The following is a 6957-nucleotide window of genomic DNA, read 5'->3' on the forward strand; positions in this document are numbered from 1 at the left end:
GAATTATATCTTCGAACTAAGGTTTAGGAACTCTAGAACACTCTTTCTCCCCCACACCAAACCATTTCCTATGAACTCTCCACTCTTATTGTGCTAGGATAGTAATTAATTCCACGGTCCCTGTGGATTCGATCTTTTATTACTTGGCGACATTCCGTATACTTGCGGAACACGCATCAACCAAGATGCTAAACACAGTGCATCGAACCTGTACTTGGACTTTAAATTAATATTAATCAAGTTAAGTGTCCTAGGAAAAAAACAATTCTAACTCGAGATGATACACTTACACTTGACTAACTGGGTCAAGCTTCTACTTTCTAGTAGTTAGCTAAAACCTAAGTTGGACACGCACCCCAAAGAGAAATTTTTTTTTTATCTACTTATTTTTGCGGTTAAGCTTGGACTCAAACCCTTAGAAAATATTTTTTTTGATTATGTCAAAGGGGGAGAGAATTATTCAAAAGATTTTAAAATATAATATTTTTTGAAAAATTTCTAATTTCAAGTTTTTAAATCTACTAAAAGGTAAAGAGATTGAATCTAGGGGGAGAACTGTTAAGCATGAATTCAGGGGGAGAAAAATTAAAATTTTTGAATTCAGGGGAAGAGTGAAATTAAGGATTCACTTATGCATGCAATTAGTTGATTTAGTATTTGCAATAAACTAAGTTATTTTTTCTTAAACTATGGTTTTGCAAAAATAAACTGATTTATTTTTGAAAATATGGTTTAGACTTAACTTGAAACCTTAAATTGCTATAATAAAAAGGGGAGATTGTTGGTACAGGAAGCACCAGCAGATCGAACCTGGTTTGATAATGGAACTAGGTTCAAGTTAAGTGTGTTATTGGACTAAGATGTTGACTTAAATGTGTAGGAAGCACAGGGTTAAAGTCCTAGTGGAAGCTAGGCATGAAGTCTTGGCAGAGTCAAGAGCACCAGGTGAAGTCTGGGCTGGTCAGGAGGTCTAGACTGGTCTAGGGCCGTAGTAGAAGTCTGGACTGATCGGGAAGGATCGAGTCGCAGCAGAAGACTGGGTTGGTTAGAGAGAACCGAGCCGCAGCACAAACCCTAGCGACCGAGGACAGAGCCGAGCAAAAGTCCAACGGGTCAGGAGGACTCGGTTGGCAGTCAGGTAAATTCTCCTAAGTGGAGTGGGTTAGGACGCGTTCCCAAGAGGAACATTAGGCGTCGATCTTGTAGGGTCTAAAGAATGTCCACATCTCCACAATGGCATGATATTGTCCACTTTGGGCCTAAGCCCTCATGGTTTTGTTCTTGGGCTCTCCCCAAAAGGCCTCATGCCAATGGAGATACTTTCCATCCTTTTAAACCCATGATCTTTCCCATGTGTTTTAGATGTGGGACTATGTTTGCACCTTTGCAACCCAACAATCCCCCCCCTCAAACAAAAGACCACAGACCCCCCCCTCAAACGGAAAACCTCTATTTGATGTCTGAATCTTCGACCCACTAGGACTTCCTGCCCCTCGGTCCACCCTGACCTACTAGGACTTCCTGCCCAGCCGCAACCAGGACTTCATGCCCCTCGGTCTACCCGACCTACTAGGACTTCCTACCCAGCCGCAACCAGGACTTCATGCCCCTCGGTCTACCCGACCTACTAGGACTTCTTGCCCAGCCGCAACCAGGACTTTATGCCCCTCGGTCTACCCGACCTACTAGGACTTCCTGCCCAATCGCAACCAGGACTTCATGCCCCTCGGTCTACCCGACCTACTAGGACTTCCTGCCCGGTGTCTGGTCCTCTTGATTCAAACACGGGAGCCCCTACTTCCTTTGTTTTTTTTAAGGTTCAACCCACATGGTTAGATCCGGATCATGGCTCATCCGGCGGTTAGTCCGGTGAAGAGCGGCCTCACTCTGATACCAATTGTAGGGTCTAAAGAATGTCCACATCTCCACAATGGCATGATATTGTCCACTTTGGGCCTAAGCCCTCATGGTTTTGTTCTTGGGCTCTCCCCAAAAGGCCTCATGCCAATGGAGATACTTTCCATCTTTTTAAACCCATGATCTTTCCCATGTGTTTTAGATGTGGGACTATGTTTGCACCTTTGCAACCCAACAGATCTAACCCAGGATCTCACTGGAGACCTCAAGTTAAGACCTTAAGTTGGTTGTAGAAATCAGCTTAAAAATAAGCTTATTTTGCATGTTATTCGCTAACATTTTTGCAGGAAAGGTAAAATCAAACGAAAGTTAACTCCGGAATAAAAATACTAGTTTTTGTCACTGGAGTCGACTCAGGTGAGGACTGGAGTCGACTCCAGCTGAGTCAGCAGAATCCCGAAAGTCAGCGCGTCAATTTTCTGCCAAATCAAACTGGAGTCGACTCCAGTGAATAGTTGAGTCAACTCAGACAGCAGCGATAAAGTTTTATCGGCCACGACGACTGAAGTCGACTCGGAGGAACAGTTGAGTCAACTCAGGCAGGATAACGAGCGGGAGCGATAGAATTTGATCTGCCACGTCGACTGGAGTCGACTCAGATGCACAGTTGAGTCGACTCAGGTGCACTATAAAAGACAGCCGCGAGCAGCAGCCGATTTCAACCCTTCTCTCGATTCGAAACTCCGTTCTCGCGACTCCCAAGCGCTCCATCCTCGACATCGGTGTCGTGCACGATCCAGATCATTCCGAGATCCGCCGATACGCCGAGAACAAGCTTTTGGGGAGCTCTAACACAATCAAAGTCGGTAAAGAATTTAAGTTTGTTTAATATTTGTACTCAGCTTTTGATTGATTTGTAATTCGTTGCACTTGCTGCCGTAAGGGGCAAGTGAAGTAGTGGATTTGCCTGTAGTAAATGGTCAAGGACCGTGGGCCACTACTAGAAAAATGTTAATAGACAACGCGAAAAACGCGTTGTCTTTGTGGGTTAAAAAGCGTTGTAAGAGGCCTTGTTGTAAAAGGGGTCCCTCAACGACAACGCTTTTTAAGCGTTGTCTTTGTTAACATCGACAACACCTTCACAACGCAGAAAAAGCGTTGTAAATATTACAACATTTTTTATGACGCTTTAAAAACGTTGTTTTAAATAGGTATGACAACACATTTTGCAACGGTTAAAAAGCGTTGTAATTTTGTTACAAATTGCATGAGTTTTGCAACGTTTTTAAAAGCGTTGTCTTTTGATTTTTTTAGCAGTAAATAAGAAATAATATATTTTGTAAATACAAAACCATTGGCTACGAAATTTACTAAATCACATATAAAACATACAACTTATATTTACACAAAAACCATTCTTACAGCAGGTTCATAACACAAATTCATAACATACAGCAGGTCGATAATATACAACTTATACAAGTTCATAACACAAATTCAAGTTACAACTTCCAACATAGAAGCTCCATAATTAACAGCAGCAGGTCCATAACAAAGGTTTCAACGCAACAGAATATCCTCCAACAGCAGCAGAAATAGAACAGGTGCATCACAACATTAGCAGCACCAAGTAACAGCAAGTGCATCACCAAGTATGGGCACAACATTAGCATCACCAAGTAACAGCAGCAGAAATAGAACAGGTCCATCTGCCAAATACCAGCCTGCCAAAAGATAATACTAATTTATCCAAAATATGGGCACAACAGCAGCAGATTTATACACAATGAACTATGGAAATCAACATTCCATACCTACTCATAAACAGCAGTAGCAGAATTAATCACAAACAGCAGAATTATACACAATGAACTATGGAGATCAGCATTCCATACACAACAACAGCAGCAGAATTAATCACAAACAAATATATTTATTACAAATAAATGGAATTATGGAGATTAGCATTCCATACCTACTCATAAATATGATCTTATATACAGTCTGCCACCTCGGAACGCACCTCATCAATTTATTAGAACTTTCTTTTGTTTATTTAAAATGCCATTGGTGGTTCAGAAATTAGAACTCCATTTTCCTTTTAAAAATGTTGATTTATGAAGATTGAATTCATCCTTCATTCTTCATTCATACTTTGATTAATGTGAACGTCATGGAAGGATGCCTACCTCAGAGTTTTGCTTCACATCAGGGACACTATGAAGCTTCTCTTTCCAATGAGCAAACTGCAGAATTGGAAATCATTAGAACAGAATATGGGTTCTATTCAAACTTGAAGATGAAAATCTATAAACTTATACAATATCAAAAAATTCTAAATACTTATAGTATGTTTGGTTCATAGAAGAAGCTATTCAATTCCCAATGAATTTTGGTAGAATAGGTTTCCCTGAATTTGATTGCAGAGCCAAGAATACTCTCTAACATAATTATTGTTCTCTCAATCCCTCTCGGTTATTCCTTGAATGGAACACACAAATTCTTGTTCTAATATGTTTGCCTTGTTATTCCATTAACTGTACTAATGAATATATATTCCTATTCCATTCACTTGATTTCATATTTTCATTCGCTAAAAATAAGTACTTTGTTCCTTGTCAATTGCATTCTGTGAACCAAACTTAGTGCTGGATTCTCCCTCAAACTGAATATGTTAGTGGCAGAAATCATGGAACTTGAATTAGATGAAGGTAGCAGAGAAGTAAGTGGCATAGTGTTGATATGAATGGGAAATTTTCTTGTGCCAAAATGGATGTTGGATCTATGTTCTTCTTCATCTATGTCAAAAAAATTTAGGCTTAGAAGATAGAATCCTTAGTTCTCTTCCTCTATACAGATCTATCTGAGGGCTTGGAATATGAATTTGTGCACATTGAACCATACTTAGTGCTAGACTCTCCCTCAAACTGAAGATGTTAGTGGAAGAAATCGTGGACCTTGAATTAGACGAAGGGAGTAGAGGAGTTCAAGTGAAATAGTGTTGATATGCAATTGCAAATCTTCTTATGCTACAAATGGATGTTGGATCTATGTTCTTCTTCATCTATGTCAAAAATTGTGCAAATTGGTGTAGATATGCTTGATCAACATTTTCAATGAGTGAGAAGACAGGTAATGCAAAAGATGCCATGAAAAAGAACAAATAAACTAGAATATCTCTAGTGCTATGTGAAATTGTGAAGCTATAGCAATAAAATCAATAATAAGGCAAGTAACTATGATTAATAAACTAGTAAAAAATCGTCAGAAAATTGAATGATTGATTGACCACGCATTTGGAGCCATTGCAGCAGATGCCATTCTCATCCAGGGCGCCGCACGCATCTCTTTCAATATCACTCCGTCCGTTTCCATGTCCGGCGTCGCTTGAGCACCCCGTCCATGACCACCATGTCCTCCCCCACCTCCACCTTCACAGGCGTCACGTACTTCGTGGCCCTCATCGGCAGGAGGTTGTCGATCGGAGACAGCGGCGAGATGAAAGTGCGCCCCCCTATCTCCGAGGCAGGCGGAGGGGAATCCAAAGAGGACCAGAGCTTGAGATGGCCGCGAAAGCGCCGCGTGGTGGAAGAAGACAGATCGAACGAATCGGAGGGATAAAGGTGCATCCCCGAGCGAGTGTAGCGGAGGAGGGAGGCATCGATGTCGAGGGAATCGCTGCTGGAGGAAGAGTGTGTTAGGATCGGTTGGTTCGCTAGAGGGGGGGTGAATAGCATTTCTCGATTTTTCTTGATCTTTCTCTGCACAGAGATTAGCGGAAGCAAAAATATAAAAGAGAAAACAAGAGATCAACGCTAACCCGGTTTGTTTACTTGGTATCCACCTCCGCAGAGGTGACTGTTGGTGCAATCTTTGCCCCAAGTGCATTGAATTTCAATGTTTGGCTAAACTATGTTTGAAGTTAGGCAATACTTGTGATCTAACATGTGTGATGCAAGTTTGCAGGAAAGTCCAAGCATAGTCTTGGCAAAGGAAAGTCCAAGTGGGTAGTCTTGGCAAAGCAAAAGTCCAAGTGGGAAGTCTTGGCAAAGCAAAAGTCCAAGTGGGTAGTCTTGGCAAGGAAAAGTCCAAGTGGGAAGTCTTGGCAAGCAAAAGTCCAAGTGGGAAGTCTTGGCAAGGAAAAGTCCAAGTGGGTAGTCTTGGCAAGGACTTGACATGACGAAACTGATGGAAGCATCTCAAGCTAGTGCAGGGAAGGCATGAGGCTGTGGGAGATGTTTGAAGGCCGAGGTCTAGGTCAAGAGAAGCTGAAATGTGATTTTTCAGCTTCACCAGTCGACTGGCCCTGCCAGCAGTCGACTGCTCATAAATCAGACGCACACAGAAAGATCAGTCGAGCCAGAGGAAGACAGGAGTCGACTGGGCAGTCGACTGGTGTTATGGTGAGTCGACTGTTGCCAGTCGACTGGTCTTGGACAGTGCTATTTGAACGTTGCAGAAAATTGGCAAGCATTTAATGCGCTTTAATGCGAGATTTTGTTGCCGATTGAAGGCATCAGTCGACTGGCCCTGCCAGCAGTCGACTGATGTTGCAGAAATTATAAAAGAAGCCTGCGCGAGAACAACTCAAGATTTTTGCTATTCTTTCATTCTTTTGTGCTTCTTCTGAGAACTTGTTTGTTCTCTATTCTCTGCTTTCTTCCTCTCCTCTTAAACAATATTTTATATCATCTTTGAGGAGATCGAAAGAGTTGTAAAGGTTACTCCGCCTTCGAGGTTTTCGAGAAGGAGAAGATTCATAGTGCATCGGGTGTGTGCGTGCGTGTGGATCCTTGGATTAGTCACCTCTGCGGAGGTGGAGACCAAGTAAACAAACCGGGTTAGCGTTGATCTCTTTCTTTCTCTTTTATATTTTTGCTTCCGCTAATCTCTGTGCAGAGAAAGAATAAGAAAAGTCGAGAAACGCTATTCACCCCTCTAGCGAACCAACCGATCCTAACAGTGACTAATCCAAGGATCCACACGCACGCACACACCCGATGCACTATGAATCTTCTCCTTCTCGAAAACCTTTGAAGGCGGGAAACCTTTACAACTATTTCGATCTTCTCAAGAATGATATGAAATAGTGTTTGAGAG

The 6957-nt window shown here is 41.9% G+C and overlaps 1 long non-coding RNA gene across 1 annotated transcript; it reads right to left on the reverse strand.

The window, feature by feature from the left end:
* Nucleotides 1–3332: 3332 nt before the first annotated feature.
* LOC141819500 (uncharacterized) lies at nucleotides 3333–3891 on the reverse strand. Its single transcript, XR_012601076.1, has 3 exons — nucleotides 3833–3891; nucleotides 3672–3729; nucleotides 3333–3581 (listed from the first exon to the last, which is right to left on the reverse strand). It is a non-coding gene; the product is annotated as an uncharacterized LOC141819500 (long non-coding RNA).
* Between the last annotated feature and the right edge of the window lie 3066 nt (nucleotides 3892–6957).

Source organism: Curcuma longa, unplaced genomic scaffold, assembly GCF_044706935.1.
Source record: "Curcuma longa cultivar G26 ecotype Majalengka, Jawa Barat unplaced genomic scaffold, ITB_CL_G26_1.1 contig_7601, whole genome shotgun sequence".
Taxonomy (NCBI): domain Eukaryota; kingdom Viridiplantae; phylum Streptophyta; class Magnoliopsida; order Zingiberales; family Zingiberaceae; genus Curcuma; species Curcuma longa.